Genomic DNA, 19,691 nt, shown 5'->3' with positions numbered 1-19,691 from the left:
GGTTTTAAAATATTCAGTAAACGGCCTAAAGCGTTATGACATATTTTTTCTGATAAAGCCCATTCTCTTAGTGCATCTAAAAAATCATCAGTAGTTTTGGAATTTAAATGTGTAGGCAAATTTGAAAATTTTGATCCTATAAATTCATCAAAACATTCAGAAGAATCCGTAACAGAATCTGAATCACAAAAATCTAAAAAGTTATAACCAAATAATGCAGATTCTGTCTCAAAACCTGAAAAATCAACAGAAATTGAAGATTGATTTTCAGAAACGTTGTCTACATTTTGTGTGTCAGCATTAGTATCAGAATCAGAAACAGAAGAAAATACTGAAGAAGTATGTTCCTGAACATTTCGGTAAAATGCAGATCTTTTGAGGAAGCGTTTCTTCGGCATTTTATCAAAACTGAGGTTAAGTAACCGCCAAAACGTGAGTTATTGAAGGTATTTCTTGTATAGTATGTACCTTGTTTACTGAAACATGCACAGTTATAAAAATTACCTTACAAAAATACTTACATACCTTTTGTGCACTAGACGGAACTTTTTACACTTTTGTATAGCAAAAACTGCAACAAACCGCTGCCGAAGCCGAACGTAGTTGGTTGTGGCCAGGATGACGCAACATTTTCACTGCGCATGATACCTATAACGGCATGGCGCGTTCGAAGTCAGAAAAAAGGGACCGCAAATTTAATTAAACAAATCAAACCCATATACTAAAACGATGAACAATTGTTCAGTTTGAATATTTGTAATTTTAAAAAAGATCCTAGTATCATCCCACCGATACGTCCCAGAGATATCCCATACTTATCTCCTAGGAACATACCAGTAAGCTCAATGTGGGATTCCCAGATAGCATCTAAAATAATCCCAATCGGATAAAGCAACAATGGGATCTTCAGGACAGAAATGGGATATCCCACGGAAGATGTGTGCTGTGTGGGTTGTTGCTGAGAAAAGTCGGTTGACTGTTCCGAATGCGACAGATGGGGAGACTCTGTGTTGCGTTGAGGAGGATGCGACCATTAGAGTTGGTGTATGAGTCACCGAAATCTTCGTGACGCGCATTGAAGTCACCTAAAATGATTGCGTTTGGAAAAGAAGCGACAAAAGTTAAAAAGTTGAGACTTAAGCGAGAACCTGGAGGAACATAGATGGAAAAAACGGAATCGACAATTGAAAGGTTTAACGGGCGTCCCGAAACTTTGACGTCCATCTTTCTACATTTGAGGTTGACCGCACAAATAATTCAAAAAGAGTATAAGTATTTAAGAACGATTTTTTAACTAGTACAAATTGAATTGTTTTATCGGCGCAACTGATATTTTAAAAAAATCTATGACCAAAGAAATACATAATTTACAACAGCATTTGTTAATTTTTTGGTTTGGTGTATTTACTGAGCATTTAATATTATTGGGAAGTTATGGTTACCAACAACTTGATCGGTAAGCAATTACTTACCGACCGTGGGTGGTAATTACTTACTTACCGACCGACCGGTGTAAATTACAAACATTTTTAGAAATTGAAATTTATTTATTACCAATTACACTAATATTTGAACAATTATTAAATGTTACAGGAGCATTTGCGCTAACAATCTTCTCACTTTCAATAATATCTGTGCTGGATACCTGAGGTTGATTCGAAGTACTCGCTACAATGGCGAGAGCAGAAGTATTAGCTTCATTTCGGAACAAAATTTTGTTTGCAAATTCAATCTTGTTTTGGACGGAATCCTTCCACGTACCCTTCGGCGACTGACGATGAACGCCATCCTCCGTGTCGTTTAAGGCCTAGAACATCAACACCTTTGTTCGCTAGCAAAGTAACCGATGTTCGCCTGAAAGAATGTCCCGTGTAACCTGGTGGATCTTGCAGATTGAGACACTTCGCAATTTTAGAAGGCCAGCTTCCAATCGTGTTCTTGCCGACTACCTGGCAGGTAACTTTTCCATTTCGCATTGCCAAAAAAAAGTTGCCGGGTTTTACATTTTTTGGTCGTAACTTCACATATTTTCTGTAGAGCTCCAAATAATTAATTGCTCCGTTTTCTTCATTGGTTACTGTGAAAGTTCGCTGTATAAAAGTTTTCGTATTTGGAACATGGATTAGAAGAAAAGATCCATGATCTTGAATGTCTTCTGCTTTCATATTGTACAGTTCTTCTCTTCTGCATGCCCCTGCTATTCCAAAAATCATACCAATTTTCACGTTTAAGTACACATCATCGGAAAATTCCTGCAGAAATTTGTACATGTCTTCTCTGGTGAATATTTTCGCTTTTTTTGTTCGGTGTCCAATATTTTTGTTCCAGGCTTCTTCCAGCCCGTCAGAATCGCTGCTTTGGCTGCTTTCTTCCATTTGCTTGCAGGAATACAAACGACAGCAAAATTTGGCAAGATTTTTTTTCTGTACGTTTTTCAAACAATATGCTATGGTAACGAATCAAAGCCCACCTAACTTTTGTTGAAAAACACAAAATAAACGCAATTACGTTACAAAATCAATTATTATTAATTATTAGATCGTGCAAAAAACGTAATAAGCATCACGGGCGTTAGGTGTTACTGATTTCGGGTAATATTGGTTGTCTCGGGCGCAAGCTTATTACCCTCAATCAGTAAAACGCCGCACTTACCGCCCTTAATACTTAAATAACTATTTTATTTCGCCTTTGACGTTCTGAATGACAGCTAACCTGGCTTGTTCGGACCAACATTGCTGGTTTGGTTTTATTTTATTTTATAATTTTCAAACATTTAAATTACTTCAATATCAAAGGTGAAAGTAGAAAAAAGTTTGCTTTTTCCCACCTCATCGTTTTCCACTTTGCCCCTCTTTTAAAATTGGAAGTAAGAAAAGTGACATTTTCTTTCAAAAAGAAATAGTCTGAATTTTTTGTTCATTAATTAACAATGATTCTTTCTTTCCATTGGTGATTACACTTAATAGGAAACTTACAGATTAACTCTTTAAACAACTGTTTTCTAGATGAAAAAATCGCAAATTAACTGTCAAAAACGTCTTTTCTTCGATTGTATATTAAACACGAATCATTACCACATGAAATTTGTATGTAGAATTGATTAGCATATGTTCTCGGTTTTTCCATTCATTTTGAACATTTGCTAATTTATTATATAAAAATTCCACTTTGCCTCTACGTTTTACTTTGCCCAACTTCCCCTACTCTGAAAGAAATGATAAATGAAAAATACGTTTTAATCTATTAAAATACTTGTGATCCGACTATGAAATTAATGTTGTTCTGAGGTCTTTACAACCACAAAGTTGTGAGAAAGGAAGAGTCCAGGGTTTTTTCAAATACCAGAACCGTATCTTCTGACCAGCTTACCATATTTATTACAAATCACCTACAATTCAGTCATCAGGATTATAAGACATCGTTCTGTGCTGGCTTTAAAAATCTTCAACCTTTCAAAAGATTAGATTTTTTACATGTAGAGATCCGATTTGTATTTATAGTGGCTTCCGTGTTTCCTTCTATTTTCTGGGCTTTCGGTCGCTCTCAGCATTTCTTTGAGGTGGAAATCTGTTCTCCTGTAGACGTGGTGCACTTCGAGCGTGTTCTGTTTCTGTTTTATCATGAATACTGCTGTATTCAGTGGAGTGGACAGTTATGTATGCAACTAACCAGTAGAATTGTTATTATATTTCCTGGTATATTGCCTAACTATAAAATGTTGTTCTTTCTAATTATTATAATTCTTGATTGCGTAAAAGGTGGAAATACATTTAACTCTTACCGTTTCTAAAAAGTCCCAGCTTTCAAGCTAGCTGCGTGATTCTGTTGGCGCGCAGTTACAAGGACAAAGAGAAACAAAAATTCCACAGAATTTATAACCTTAAGAACTTGCCCTTGTTAGTTTTATTAATGGGTCTCAACTGACTCAAATATTGAAACAAAAAATGTTATAAGAATGATACAGTTTTTAGGATCTGATTGTTGTTGTTTCTGAAAATTATGTCTAATTTTTTTCTCGATTTTTGATTCTGAATTTGCTGCTCAAACACGTCGCAGATTCATAAAATTATTTTACACTTGGTGTCCTTGTGTAAATACCTTTCTTTTATCATTCCTGTTGCCTTTATTTATCGTTGGAATGATGAAGGGATAAAAAGTCAATTTAGTTTACCAACAAAATCTTGTTTGTTCAAGATGCAATTTTATTCATTAAACATTTAATTTTGAATAGATCATCTCACTTATTTTTCCTGAAAATTGCTGCTTCAGTGAAATATCTCTTGAAGCCTTCAACAGTTTTCCATAAGATTTTAGCTTGCGCAGTGTGAAAAATGTTTCGGTCTTTGTTTGAAATTAAAACATTCAAAATAATTGTAACTTACGTACTTTATTACATCATCAGCAAATGAACTTGAAACATCTATTTTGTGTAATCGTAATCCATAATACTATCTATTATGTCATCATCAGTTTAGAATTACTTGATCAAGTCTTGCAATAGGGAGAATGCAAAAAATGTAACCTATATGTTTTTGTACCAAATTTTGTAGAATATTGTTCAAATAACGCAGTGGTGCAAAAATTTTTGAAAAATACATGACGGTTTTGCCAAAATTGGCTAAAGAAATTTAAATATTCAGACGGGAGCTGAAACACATTTTCATTGGTTTGACGTCACATCTCAGCTACGCGCTCCGCCTACTGATGGAATTCCGTATGCAGAACATTTGTTTAACACCAGCGTTGCAATTTATGGTTGTTTTTGCAAAAGAATTTATACACAATGGAAACGGGATTTCAAAAAGCCGACACACAAAATTTGAGACACGTAGATGTGCAAATGATACGGGATTTTTTATCAAGAAATCCTAACTTTGCGGTGAAAGTGTCGCGGTAACTACATCTTTCTTTAACTTGATATGTCAATTTACAATGAATGGTTGGGTTTTTATTATCCAAGAGAAATACAATTATAATTATTATGTTGATGTTTCTTATTCAACCGGTATACTTTCAAACGTTTATTCACATTTTTGCTTTACATCATTCTCGGTCGGCGGGCGCATTTATCGCATTTACCGCATTTAACGATAATTTCTACGAATACACAATCAGATTTATTATTTCTTTCTCTCTCTTAACATCTTTGTAGAAAAAATATGGTTTTTACATTTTGATCTATTCTGATTTGATTGAATTTTATTTATGTACCTACGATATAATAACCATCTATTATTTTCTATATTCGGAAATAATTATTATGAAGAATACGCTCTCTGTATTCGCAAGAAAATTTATAATTCAATAATTTGGTAGAAATTAAATAGGTGGTTGACTGTATTGGATTTTTTATAATCAGACCAAATTAATAACAATAACTGATCCAAAGCTTATGTTGTTTTTTTAATTTCTATACAATCCACTGTCCCCGGATTGAGTTCACAAGAGAGAAAAAAAAAAGTTATTTTCCATTTTACAAAAAAATGAGAATGGAATAACATTTTTGCTTAATTCAAAACAGATAAATCTGCAATTAAAATTTCAAAATTATTAGTTTGTACTCTTAAAATCAATTTTTTCATATTTTTATTTATTGAATTTTCTAATCGTAAGTACTTAATAGTGAATTCAAAATATCAAATAGTGCATTAAAGATTAAACGAAAATTTACTCAATAATGGGTAAGTATTTAAAACTCGGATAATAAATGCAGTTGCATCCGATAAAATTCGAAACAGCCGAATTACGAGTTAGAATTATTGAACTATGTGCTGAAAGAGGTTGGGTTTATCAAATATTGGTTTAAATTAAGGAATAAATTTTATTCTTTTGGCATTTGTTGCATAATTAAAAATAAAAAAATTCTTTGTTAGTTTTTGGTTTTTACGATTTTAGAAACACATTCTGATAAGTTTAAATTTAAGCAAAAACTATTTATTCCGTGATTTATGCGTAAAATTAAAAATAAAGTTTGTTTTCCTTTTGCAAATTCAATCCGGGGACATACTAGATAGACTACTCTATAGAATAAAAGTCGCAACTAAATTGGTAAATTTCTTCGAATAGTTTTTTCGTTAGACCAAAGGATTTTTTTATTAAAACCCCCAACACTTCAAGTCTTTAAGAAAAGGTACAATTGGCAGTTGTTTCGGATATAACAAAAGTCTTCAGTTTAAGCAAAAAATTCATTGTTTTTAAGTTTGTATAAAGCACTTTAATAAAAAAAGTCAGTGTATGTAGCATGTAGACTAGAGATAAAGTCAATCAAAAAATGTAATACCTGCATGTATCATGGGTAATATCATAATTAATTTCAATAAATTTAAAATATTACACTTTATAGAAACATCAGACATCAAACATCTCGCGGCCGAAAAGCATTTTTTTTCTTCTTATTGTCTTAAGGAACTGTTATAAATATTTTTTCGGGTGCATTAATACTAGCACTTTTACATTCTGGCACAAAACACCTCTGTTTTGACCCCATTTTCAATTATAAAGACGGCAATCGAATTAGAGTAATACAAACGCACGGCTCTGCTAAGAGCGAAGCTGAGATGTGACGTCACAAAGCTAGCCTCGCTGATAGGTATGTTTTCCAATCTCGCTCGAATCGGACTTTTAAAAACGCTTAAAAAATTATAAACAATTTTTTTGCAATTTTTCTATTAGCAACATCATATTATACGACATGAAAACTATCGATTTTCATCAAAATTCAAAAATGTGCATTCTCCCCATTACTGGATAATCTTTAGAAGCTGGATTTTCAAAGTAAGACTTCAAATTTTCTATATTAAAGTTGGCACTTAATTGGTCAACGTCCAATATTATCAATACGTAATTTTTTGATGGACTGTTCTGATTTATTTATTATAATTGTGTTTATTAAAAATTAAATCAAACATTCATGATTGTAGAATTATTTATTTATACATAAGTTGAAATTTGATCAAGAACTTTAGCACATTTTTTTGACAGTTTAGGTTGTCGGCTTCTTTGCACGATTTCTGTGGATTCTCTTGCAGAAATGACAGAAACTTCTTTTCTTTTTCATTTAGCAGATGCAGTGCTAGTGTAAACGCTCTCTAGGTGATTCGCTTTTCTAGCACCAGTCTTTTTTGACTTCATTCATCAAAGTATTCGTAAATGTGGATAAGGAAAAAACAATGGGAAAGGACTCGGTATTTTATCTCAATTCAGCAGCTGTTTCTCTAATTTATACTTTATGACCATATATAAGGTAAGCAATTTAAAAGAATCCTCGTACCTCTCACATATTGAGTAAATTGAGTGCTAGGTTGGCACAAGTCATTTTAAGCCACAATTTTGCAATGCTATTAAAGTATTCTGTGGCAATTCTTTTTTTGTTTCATGAATTTTAAGGCATTTATGACATATCGGCAAATGCTTGCGAGTTTTTTTGTCTATTGTACATGCGACATAAGCAGTCGCACTGTCTAAGACTTTTGCTTAATCCGCTATAGAAGCATGGGGACTCCTGAAAATTTACTTCGACAAAGCTTTTTAACGTGTCTAAGAAGCCAACTGTTTCAATTCAATTCAATTTTTACTCTTCTGTTTCTCCTTGTCCGTTTTTCGTTTCATGGAAACTTGCGTTTTGTTGAGACGCTGGCCAACATGGTGGATGCGGGTTCTTGTGCGGAGCACGGTTTTCGAAGCAGACTCTATGAGTTTTGCGACCTTGGGGTGTTGATGAGGGAAGAGGTCGTAAAGCATTTTTGTGACGGTGGTGATCGTCTGCCCCGCGGAAATGCATTGGGGTTCGGGGTCGCCGAATTCGGTGGGCGACGACAAGATGAGTGTTGGCGTAATCGCTCGCAGTGGATGAATTCTAGAATTTTACAGGAAAATCACGTTTTTCTCTAAATTGTGTGGTCAGGGTGTTCATTGTACGCGTCCCGACGCTTTTATCGCTTGGAATTTTTGCGTAATGAATGTTTTTGTGAATGAGAATATTGGTTTCTTCTATAAACCCAACAACCCTAGGAAGGTTGAACAACTGCATGTCTACAAAATGAAAAAACATAATGAAATCTCCTTAACAACTGTACCGATACATACCTATTTAAGTGCCATCTGTTGAATACAATTTTAAAATTTTTATAATACAAACCCACAAATGCATAAAAACCAAACTAATTTCTTATTTTTTGCTAAGGCTTCTTTTGTTTTTTGTATTTTAAATGTCGCCTTATAGCTTGGAGTTTTAATTTATCATTAATATTTTTGTTTGTTTTCCTGCCAATATATTCTTAATATTATTAATATAAATGTATATAAAAGGCTTAGAAAAACTTTTGAAGATTAATCCAAAATGTCATATTTTTCACAAGCTGGAAATGTTATGCTTATTTTGGTGTGCAACAGTGGTAATAACTTTGCTTGTATATTCTCCTGTGTCACTATATTATATAATAGTGTGACACCTGAATAAACATAGATTCGGGAAGCGAGTAGGTGAAGTACTCCACCTTCTCTTGTTCCAGGAGTCGTGTGAGACTCCTGAATTCATCCGACGAAGCCGTCTGGATCCTCATGCCGCCGTCAGCGGTAGCGGCAGCCTTGGGGATCGCGATGCCGGCGGTCCTGGCTTTCCTCTGGACGGAGAGGAATTTCGTCGAGTCCAGCATTGTGATGGGCGGGACTCGAGATTTCTTTGGTGGCGCTTCGGCGTCGTCACCTTCGGGATGGACTTGCGACCTGGTGGAGGAGGATCTTCTTTCTTCCCCGATCTTGGCGCCCTCTTCGCCGACGCCTTCCATGGCGTCGTTGACGAGCTGGTTCGCAATGATGGCGATGCTCGTCTGGGAGGTGGTGGTTCCCCGTGAAGTGGTGGGGTCGATGTCGGAGTCGGGGGCGGCTGCAGGGATCGGCCTGCTTACCGCAACGTCGCGGAAAGAGGGGGCAGTTGTCGTCTTTTTTGACGACTTGGAGCCCTTGGTGGACTTCTTGGAGTCCTTTGATGTCTTCGCGGTTTTCTTCGCCTTTTCCGGCATGGGTCGGCCGAGCGGTGCCAACTTTTGGCTGCTCGGGGCGCTGGGGCGCAGGTTCAGGACTTCCGTCGGGATGGGGGAGGCGTTCCTCGGCGTCGTGAGGCGGCTGCCTTCCTGACTCGACGAGGGACGGATCGCAGGGCGGGGTTTGGGTTTTGCCCCCGAAGTTGTCTGAAAGGGGAAGAAATTAAAACCGGGATCCGGCGATTTCTTACCCCTGGTTCTCTTGGGGACGGATTGGCCGTCCTCGTCCTCGAGGTCGGCCAGGGCAGCAAACTTGTTGCTGGTGGTGAGCGGGGCGTCCCTTGTTGGGGACCTGGGGAACGACCTCTTCGAGGAGAATGACATCTCCGAAAAGGCCGACGGCCATTTGAAGCTCGAGTCCTCCGAGCCGGGTCGCGAAGTTCTCGGTGAACGCCTCGAACTGCTGCTGCAGGTGTTGCTGCTGCTGCTGGAGGGCCGCCGAGAGGGACTGCTGGAGTCCAGCGATGAGTTCCTCCATCTTGGTGGAATTCATGTTGTCGGGGGTTGATTCGCACTTCACTGAGTGTCCATCAGGGGAAAAGGCGCAGAAACGTCTTTTGTCGTTGCACTGCTTGCAATGCACCGCTCACTTCGTAGCTCACGGGCACTGCTCTCTGGGAAAGATGTGGGGAGCGCAGCAGCGCCGCTTCCCGTCCGGCGTTGGATGGGGGGTGACCGCTACTTGTCGCAGCAACGGTGTCCGCTGTCCAACAGTGAATGGGTGGACACTGGATCGCACTCTTCGCCTGGTTGCAAGGAAGTCGCAGAAATTCGCTGTCGGGAACGATGCACTGAAGACACGTCTTCTTACTTCGAACGCTCGACTCGGAATAAATCGCTTAGTAGGGACTAGTTTGCGGTGAAGAATCAATTGTCGTAAACCTGTCTAAATTTTAAGAATTATTTAATATCTCGGTTTGGAATTTCAAATTGTACATATTTTACATATTTGTTCAAAGCTTACTAGATCATCCATCTTTTTTAAATTCGTTTACATTCTCTATTTGGAGTTTATCTTCATTTGCTTTAGATAAAGTTCCTCGAAATTTTTGAGTATTTGTATCTTAATTTTTCTAATAATTTTTGTATATTTAATTTTTTTAACTTGCTGTTATTTTTGGTTTCTTTATACATTCTCTATTACATTTTTTGGATAAGTTTATATCAGAAAACACAAAAGTCGCAAAAAATTAAAAATTTCTCATGCAAATCATTATTTTTTAGCTGCCAATTTTGACGCAAAATTATAGAGCTTTTTTGAACTTGCCACTTGTCTGAAGCACTTTGCAAACATTTTTGAAGTGAAATATGTCAATCATGACAGGTAAACACGCATACAATTCCCACTTTTACCAGGAATAACTCACTATCCCATCGCCGGTCGACCGAATAAGAAATACCCATGGTAATACTCAAGTTTATCTATTCTACGAACTAACCATTGATTGTAAAACCCATTTCCAGGGTTTATCTATGGAATAGTGCTATTTATTCTCAATTTATACCTGCTTTGTAGAAGCGGCCCTTATATAAATTATTTTTTGAGTTAAAAAATTTTAGTTTCAAAATTGTTGCCTCCATAAGCCCTTTCTCTCTGGGGCGCGAATTCTGGGACACTCTGTATATTCTATTACATTTTATAGGTTTTAACGCAATCAAATAAGCTCTGAGTAAAATAAATTGACATACTAAGCAGCAAAAGATAATAAAAACATATTCAATTACCTTATAGTTTTGATTTTAACAACGCCATCGTCACTCTTATTTCCTTGAAATCACAAAATGCACTTCTTTAAGAATTTAATATCCTCCAGGCACTTACGATTTTTTTTGTACACGATTTAAAGCTTTATCATAACGACAAAATTCGCTGTTCAGATAGAGAAAATTGGGGTGACATTAAACATTTTAATTGTAATATACAGGAGTAGAGACAAATTTTCAAAATGCATGAATTTAATACTATTTTATGAAGAACAAATGGAAAATCAAGATGAACCAACACGCACATACAAAAATTCCCCCAACGATCTAGTGCGGTTATGGCCATAATTGCACTAGATTGTTGCGTTAACTGTTGAGAGTTTTTTATACATTGGCCATAAGAATTTCGATGATAAGTTTTCTACCCCATATTAACTTTTATTCGGATATAGTATGTAAGATTGAAACTTGAAATGTGTACACATTTTTTTACCTTTATTGGTAGGTGCAATTGCGGACTGTTTGGTGTTTGAAATAAAGCGTAACTCGAAGGACCAGAAATTATAAAAATTTCAAATGTTTGATTAGAAGTTTATTCATTGGCAGCTAATACAGGACTGACTTAATTTAGAAGAAAAGCCACCTGCACCGACACCCTCACAGGGCGTGGTGGCAGTGAAGGATGACTAATGTGGGACCACACAAAAAAGAGGTTGGCACATGTGGTTTACTTGGTACTCCAGTAAACATTTATCCTGGCAGATGCACGGGAGTAATAGGCACGCGCACATTATTTTTTTTTATTTTTAAATGAAATTTTAAAAGTAGAAAACATTGTGATAAAATTTTCAATGCCCACTGAAAATATAGCAACAAAAATCTGTAAACAATTTTACTTTTTTAGCGTTCTATTTTATTTTAAATGTGTGCCTTTGGGTATACTGGAAAAGACACTTATGGCCACTGTTAAAAATATACTCTTAGATCGACCAAGTTGGTCTTATCTATCATAAAATCGTAAAAATTTGCTAGCTACTGCAATAAGAGAGATTGAAAAGTGAAGAGTGTTTATTAACGCAAATTTGCACTCTACGATAAGAACATCATTCCAAAACAGGCTAGATTGACTCGTTACAAATTTCAAATTACTACAAGCTGTCTGGTTACGGTAGCACTCAATTTTTTATGATTTTATGCTAGCTCAAACCAACTTGGTCGAACTATACTTGAATCATAGTTGACTTAATTTTCAGGACTCTGAAAATGTTGCTGCTTTCTGAAAAAGTTATGATTTTAACATCATTGATAGGCAATTACAGCTGTTTAGTGACGCAAAATAGAACCACTTACAACATAACTTACTTATATAATATCGTCGATTGTGTTAACTCAATTTTGTGGTTTAGTTCTAACAACACGACAACACTTGATGTATATAAATAATACCATTTTAAGATTTGCACCATGAGTCAAAAAATTAACCAAGCGTTTGCAGGACAACTGTACTTCTTATCATTGTGAGAACTTGAGTTTTTCAATTCAGTACGTTAAAGAAATCGCTAAAGAAAATTAGCTGTTTGCATGCGAACTATAGAAACGGTAACATTTGGGAGTTTTTTACGGTACATTGAGGCCAAGGAAAACGTGTGCAAAATTTCAACATTATGGGAATTTTTTTCTACCCTTAGACCCAAGAGCTTATTATAATTCAGTTAGAAAAAGAGTAAACTTACATAGAGGGCATCCATCCTTTGCTCAACGGCGGCCAAGTATTCAGAGACATCAGATCTACAAACAAACACATTATTAGAATAGTTTGCATTGAAGCAGTTCAAGTGTTAAAACACGATCAACCAATTTACAAAACTTTGATTCTGGATAAATATCAAAAAGCATCACCGACGCCAACTTATTCGCTGCCAACATGGTGTGCCATTTTGAACAAAAAGGGCAAATATATCTAAACTCATTAATTAGTTAGGCGCATGTCAAGTTTAAAAGTTGTCACCAACATGGTATAGCAGATATCACTAGCTTGGTAGGTAGAGTGGGGCAAACTTTTGAAATTATTTATTAAATAATAATAATATTGGACTTATTCATTGAATAAATTATTCATTTATAGTAATCGGTTGAATTCCATGCAGAATTAAGACAACATTAACAGATGTTTTCAACTTTCTACATATGCCAGCATAGGCAACCAACAATACTATTTTGTTTGAAGTTAGCAACGGAATTCAAAGACCAGTTCAGGGATTCTGTACTGGCCGTCGCGTGTCGTGTCGAGCGACAACTATCACCGACGGTCAGCTCGACATACTTCGAAAAAGGATTCTGCAGCGGGATTTTGTAAGCTCGACGCGTGTCGAGTACGCCATTTGTTCTCGAAAATGGAATTCTGTAACTTCTTGCCGTCGAATAGCGAACGACAGATGGGTCGATTTGAGACGGCAGCAAAGAAGCTGTCGAGTGCCGTCGAGTTCATATTTCTATCTTTTTCTCACACATAGCACATGTAACATAATACAAGGTGTTTATAAATGTTTCTAGCATCAAGCGTGGCTTTGGACTTCCTGTCGTTCACTATTTTGCCGCTTTGTTTTCATGGTGAATATAACTATCTTGAAAATATTTATAATGATACTTACGTCAATGCCGTTTCAGTTACGGTTTTGTGTCCAAGTTTTAGATTTTCAGGTTTTAAACCACAACTCGAACAGTTTATTTCTCAAATTTACTTTGCTTCATGTTTGAGGTTAACTGCAAATGTCAGTTGACAAATCGAAACCCACATTTGTAATGAGCGGCAAATTTCTTTGACATTTCATAGCCACCCTTGATTCTAGAAACATTTATAAACACCTTGTAGATGAACGAAAACATCAATCATCTAACTATGTGAAATACGTCACTTGTATATAAGGTCCTAGAGAAATAACATTTAAAATATATAAGAAATGAACTATTGTTAAAACTAATAGTTTCTTCCTGATTATGGCAGGTCGTAGGGAAAATAGTGTAAATAAATTGTCTTTCCTGCACTCGTGCCTTGACAAAAGTTTATTCATACTCGTGCGAAATTGGTCACTTTCCGCTCTTGTTATGTAAATATGTACTTTCGTTTATCTGTGGAGAAGTAATGACTATATTCGTCCGTTAAAGTTTATTTTTATATTTTTCAAATTATGGATTTTATGTTGCGGGTTATTAGTCTTGACAGACCCGTATGGTTCTGAAGACCTATTTCTAATTCACCTTGCACAATATTTCTTTATTTTCTGATAAGACACAAAACCTGATGAAGAAATGTAGACAAAATTGTAGCTGTGATTTTACTAGCAACTGTAAGCAATTGATTGATTACGTCCACACAGGAACTAAACAAATATTCGCACTGTTTGCAATTTCAAGTGTTTAATCAGTTGGAAAATAATTGCTTTATAATCTCGTTAAATAACTATAATTTCAACTAGGTAATAAATTACGCAAGCCTATTTTGTGGGAATTCAAAAAAGGTTGCATGCAATACGGTTGGTTGTTTATCCCACTCTTATTCACCAATGATCACCCCAGCGCACCCCACTCCTACCTGAACCCATAAAAATGGTTACATTTTAAATTTTATATTTATTCTGTTTTGAACTCTTCGAAGTAATATATCGTGCGCGATCAACGAGTTTTTAACAAAACTTACAAAGTGTTAATGTTTTAATTTTGCTTTAGTCATCTACATAGGTTTTACAGTTTGTAGTGTTTTGTGACCAAACTACGTCTGCGTTTTTGGGTAAGTAAGCCGTTTTTTCACGTTGAGTATATTTGCGTTTATTAGACAAGAGATTTTTATAATTATTTATTCGTTTTTTATTACAAAATGTCTTGTAACGTAAATTTTAAAGGAATTATGAAAAAAATTTGAAGGGCCGTTCTGCCAGAATAATGATAGCTTGAAAATCTTTATTAAAGACTGTTCTGTTCTTTACAATCCGAATCGGGTATATGTCTACATAATTGTTAAAAGTAAATTTAAAGTTGATGTCAAAGGTCGCGCTGCAACTTGTTCATTAAAATCAACTAAAGTTGATACTTGCGTAGAAAGTCCATTTGATATGACACAAAATTTATTTCTAAGTCTATTTCGTAGAATGTTGCAATGAAAAAATATAGATACAAATGAATATCGTGTGTTTTGTTCAAAAGATTACACGAAAATGTAAACATACATTTTTGATTTCTCAATTTCAGGCTTTAATCGATGAACCTTATGATGTAGAAGAATTTTCGTGTCTAAAGAATTCTTGTAAAAAAAATATCGATCGTAAATGTCGTCACAAAAGTTGACCAAACCTAGATGTCTTGGTTTTGTTTTGGTTTTAACGAGATGACTTCATTTTCCTATTTGCATGTAACCTCTGATTTTAGTCAAATAACTTAAATTAGAAAATGTTCTCATTACATAAAAATGATTTCGCGACAACTTTTGAAAATAAAGATTCGTAAAAATCATTTTGAACATCGTCACGTTATCATAAGTTAAAAATGAACATTTTCAAGCGGCCGATGAAAAACTGCTTCGGCTAAGGAAACAGAATGCGCAAGTACCCGTTGTTACGGTATTGACTTATTTTATTCCGTTTCCGTTTATTAACTATTTCGTTGCGTAAATACATGCCGTTCACGCCTCACGAATAAGCCATTACTGCTGCGTTTACTCTTGAGGAGACGAGTCGACTACTAAAGAAAAGATTTCTGAAAGTTATACGTATACATACAACATACAAACATACATGCGATATAAAAATTATCTAAAAATTCCGAGGGTATTGGAGTATAATTCAAACTCGTATAATTTATTTTCCCACATTGGTCAAGCTATGCCATTACGAAGCAAATGTAAAGCTAAAGATATTTTATTAGCTAAAATTGTTATTGTTGTGACCAAAACTTTACATTAATGTACTAATGAAAAAAATCGCAACCGTTTCATTTCTATCAGTTTTTCCAACAGAACTTTTGAGAAGTAACAAACCCATGCTTAAGCTAGCTGCGTAGTTTTTCTGCGCTGTTACGAGGGTTCTGTTTGTTTTCATACTGTTTAGAACAAACTGTTTATAACAAAGTGAACAATGTCACTATCAAACAAAAAATTACTTGTTTAAACTCTTGTTTAAGTTTGTATTTTATGGTGTTTTTTATAGCTTATATGACGTTTCTCCAGGTGGATGCTAAAGTTTTGCACTGCTTCTGCTGGTTTTGTTTTTATTTTTTCTGAGTATGACAAATTTTCATTTTTTCTTAATCTTATCGCACTTACTACAGCTGTTCTAAATTAAGTATATTTAATATTTATGCCTCCGAGGCTGTAGTGAGTGCTACGTGGATGTAGAAAGGAAGATATATTTGTCCGCAAACATTTTCAAAGATTCGCGCATTTTGTAAAACAATTTTTTTAAACATGATTTCTACACTTAATTTTTTCAATAAAATATGTTGGTCCATATTGTATGTTGGTCTTGCTGCTTGAATTTTCTTAAACGCACTACTATTTCCATCACCGATAATTTTTTTAAACCTTGAATCTTGCATCTGAACAGAAGTGCTTTGAGAGAAAAGTAAGATTAGTGTTTTGGGCAGAATAATAAATAAAGAAATTATTCAAGGGGATCTTGATTAAATACACGGGGGGACATAGTACTTCCCATGCCTAATTGCAGCAACTCTTTCAAGATTTTTGCTGGAGTATAAAAATTGAGCTACCAACTTTCCCAAGCCTGTGTTCTTTCTGCGTTTACAAATGGCAAAATTGGACGCCGTTATTAATTTTCTTCTTTCCTCTATTCAAATGACACTATCTGCTTGTAATAGCATGAATCGTTTCAATAGTTGAAGTTGTTCATCAGAGCGATTTAGACTTTTAGCGTTTCTATGTCCGGGTTTTGGCACGCTATAATCTTTATCTTGGATGTTAGTTTTTTGTCCTACTTATGTAACTTTTGCTCTCTGGTTATTTTTTAAAACCCTTTAATGTCGTCTGCTTTCAAATTTATGAATTAATTTATTCGGTTTATAAATATTTCTTTGCAAATATATGTAAGGTTGTCTTGGGTTGAATTTTGTCACAATTGAATTGATTCTTTCTACGGCATTATTATCGACGTCGTGAAGCAAACTTTTTGAATGGTTTGCAATTAGTCTGTTTATGAATTTTAGTTGATTTAAAAAACCTGGTAGATCCTTATCCAAATTGGGTTCATCCTTCTTGGTACAAAAGTAGGTTTGGCAATTCGCATGTCTTTAGAAAACAATCGAGGTATTAAATAGATTAAGGGTGGGTTTCACCAACGTCAGTTAAATGCTCAGTTAGTTATTCAATAGATAAATTTTATTTGTCAGATAAGTAACATTTTGTTTCACCGAAATATTTTGACGTCTGGTTTATTATTTAACGAATAGTTAACTAGAGTGTTATTTTTGCCTAGAGTGTACATTGAAGTGTCATCGTTGACAGTTATATAAAAGTTTACGTTTTTGAAAACAGTCAGCAAATTATACCAAAACTCCTTGTTATGTCTGTATCAAGAGAGAATAAGTTTATCACGCAATGCTACAGTTGGTAAAACCGAAAAAATCAGTAAGATTAACAAGAATGACGCTGGTAGAAACAAGAAATGAGGTAGTGCATTGCATTTGCGAACGACATTGCATTATTGGCAAAATGGTGGTCCTAACTTCTGAGGAAATCAAGCAATTGATAGGAAAGTTTGGGTTGGCAAATCGCTTTATAAATGTCTCTGTGTTAGTTAAATCGGGAAAAGAGCTAAAGGGGGTGGTAAGAAAATTAGAATAAGGAGAAGTTGGACTGGAAATTAATGAGAAAAAAACAAAATTACATGGTGATAGATAGAGAATGAGCTGGACAATGTGAAGTGAGAGGCGGCGAAATTATTAGAAAATATATTTTTGAAGATGTTGAAGACTTCGGGCATCTAGTGCAAGTAGGAAAAGAGGGGAAAGAAGAGAAAGAAATAAAAGCCAGAGTTGCAAAGGAAAACTGAGAATACGGAAGTTTAAAAGCTATGTTGAAATCTAAGTATTGGGATGGCAGAGAAGAATTAACCAAGAGGTGTGTATGCACTCTACCATGAGCAAGTCCTATGCAGGAGACCGCTAGGTAAAACAAGAAAAGGGAGACTAAGAAAACGATGGTTAGAAAAGGTCGAGGAGGATCTTGAAAGAGTGGATGGAAGTAGTTACAGACCGAGATTTTCGGAGGTCGATAGTGCAAATGGTGGAATATTTGCAGTTGTGTTGTAAATCTATGCCTACAAAGCTTGTAATACAAATAAAATATGTGTGTTTATTATACAGGGTCTATCAGAACTGGCGGACCAAAATCATCCCATGGATAAATGATCTTCTGCAGAAAAAGAGAAAATTGTTTAAAAAAATTCATCCTTGTTGGATTTTAAAATAAGAACGGTTTTAATTGACCAATCGTGTTGTAGATGTAAAATTACCTTAAAACATATATTTTTAACCATAGAAATCTATTTAATTGTTGCAAAAAATAATTGACTGTTATGTCATAACAAAGTATTTCTGACAATTAGACAGTAATTCCAAACGTTGATTTGTGGTTTCATTCTATTTAATAATTAATTATGTTTCCCGGAAGAATATTTTGGTCTTGTTGTATGGAGAGTGTAATCGCAGTGCAACAGCTACTATCCAACAATATGCACTTCGTTTTCCAAATAGGGAACAGCCTAGCCGAAATGTTATTTTAAGGTTAGTACAGAGAGGAAGAGAATCTGGTAATTTAAAAGTATGCAGAAGGGAGGTTGGAGGTGCCCCAAGAACTGCGACAACCGTGGACAACGAGGAAGCGGTTATTGAGATTTTTGAAGAGGAACCTGAAACGAGCATTAGTATTTTGGCCAGAAATCTTCAAATGTCCACCTCTTCTGTTCAACGTATTCTTAAAGACGAACGAATGCACTCATTTCATTATACTAAAGTGCAATGTCTTACGCCGGAAGATTATCCTCTAAGAGTGGAGTTTTGTACTTGGCTTCTGCGGGAACATGAAGCAAATAAGAACTTCGTCAAAAGCATATTGTTTAAAGACGAATCTTGCTTTCAAAAAGATGGATTTTTCAATCAAAGAAATTTTCATGTTTGGGGGCGAGATAATCCGCACGTCTTCAGGCAAAGTAATCCCCAGCAAAGATTTTCTGTCAATCTTTGGGCTGGAATTTTTGGGAACGCCATAGTAAATTGTTTTGAGAACAAATTATACGCAATTATAAAACATCACATTCTTTCAGGTTGGCCCGTACGAATTTCCCGCCAGACTCAACGGCCAAATTTATACAAATTTTTTAGTTGATGATTTGGACATGCTGCTACACAAAGATTAAGAAATGTTGACGTTAATAATATTTCGTTCCAACATGATGGATGCCCAGCACATTTTGCAAATGTAACTAGGAACCATTTAGATGTTAGATTTCCTAATGCATGGATAGGCCGCGGAGGCCCAAGACGTTGGCCCCCCAGATCGCCAGACCTTACGCCCATAGATTTTTTCCTTTGGGGACACGTCAAGAATTTGGTGTACCGAAACATGCCTGAAAATATTAACGTGTTAAGAAATCGCATTCAAGAAGCATTTGCTTCAATAACAGCTGAAATGGTCAGTAATGCTAAGGCAAGTCTACTGAGAAAAGCTGCGCTGTGCATTCAAGTGGAAGGAAGAAATTTTGAACATTCACTTTAAAAACTATTTACCTATTTATTCAAATTTATACCGCTAATTTATTCATTCTTGTTATTTCTGTATTTATTTAATAATTTGTTTTTCGGATTCTGTTAATTTTAAAGTTTGAGTTTATTATTTCATTCTGTTGGTCTCAAAATAAACTTGTCAATTTTTATGAGAAGACG

The sequence above is a fragment of the Gnatocerus cornutus genome, chromosome 8 (assembly GCF_029298725.1).
Source record: "Gnatocerus cornutus isolate USDA-ARS CGAHR chromosome 8, icGnaCorn1.1, whole genome shotgun sequence".
Taxonomy (NCBI): domain Eukaryota; kingdom Metazoa; phylum Arthropoda; class Insecta; order Coleoptera; family Tenebrionidae; genus Gnatocerus; species Gnatocerus cornutus.
The sequence above is the reverse complement of the archived record's forward strand: the minus strand, read 5'-3'. Positions refer to the sequence as shown.